Genomic DNA, 255 nt, shown 5'->3' with positions numbered 1-255 from the left:
CCCCCCCCCCCCCCCCCCCCCCACCGATGCCGCCGTTGCTAGAGGCGGCAGTAGTGGTGGTGGAAGGGGTGAGACCAAGTAACCGAATCCAACGCACCCTTGCCTCGCGCCCACCGCCACCCCCAGCGGGGAAAAAAACGGAGCGCACGGATCTCCCCTACTTCTCTTCGCTCTCTCGTTCCTCGACCGCCCCCGACTGCTCTTCCTGGAACAGTTCTACTATCGTCTTTCTTCCTCTCTTTCTCTCTGACCGTT

The sequence above is a fragment of the Mycetomoellerius zeteki genome, unplaced genomic scaffold (genome assembly GCF_001594055.1).
Source record: "Mycetomoellerius zeteki isolate Tzet28-1 unplaced genomic scaffold, Tzet1.0 scaffold481, whole genome shotgun sequence".
Lineage (NCBI taxonomy): Eukaryota > Metazoa > Arthropoda > Insecta > Hymenoptera > Formicidae > Mycetomoellerius > Mycetomoellerius zeteki.
Note: the sequence above shows the minus strand (reverse complement) of the source record.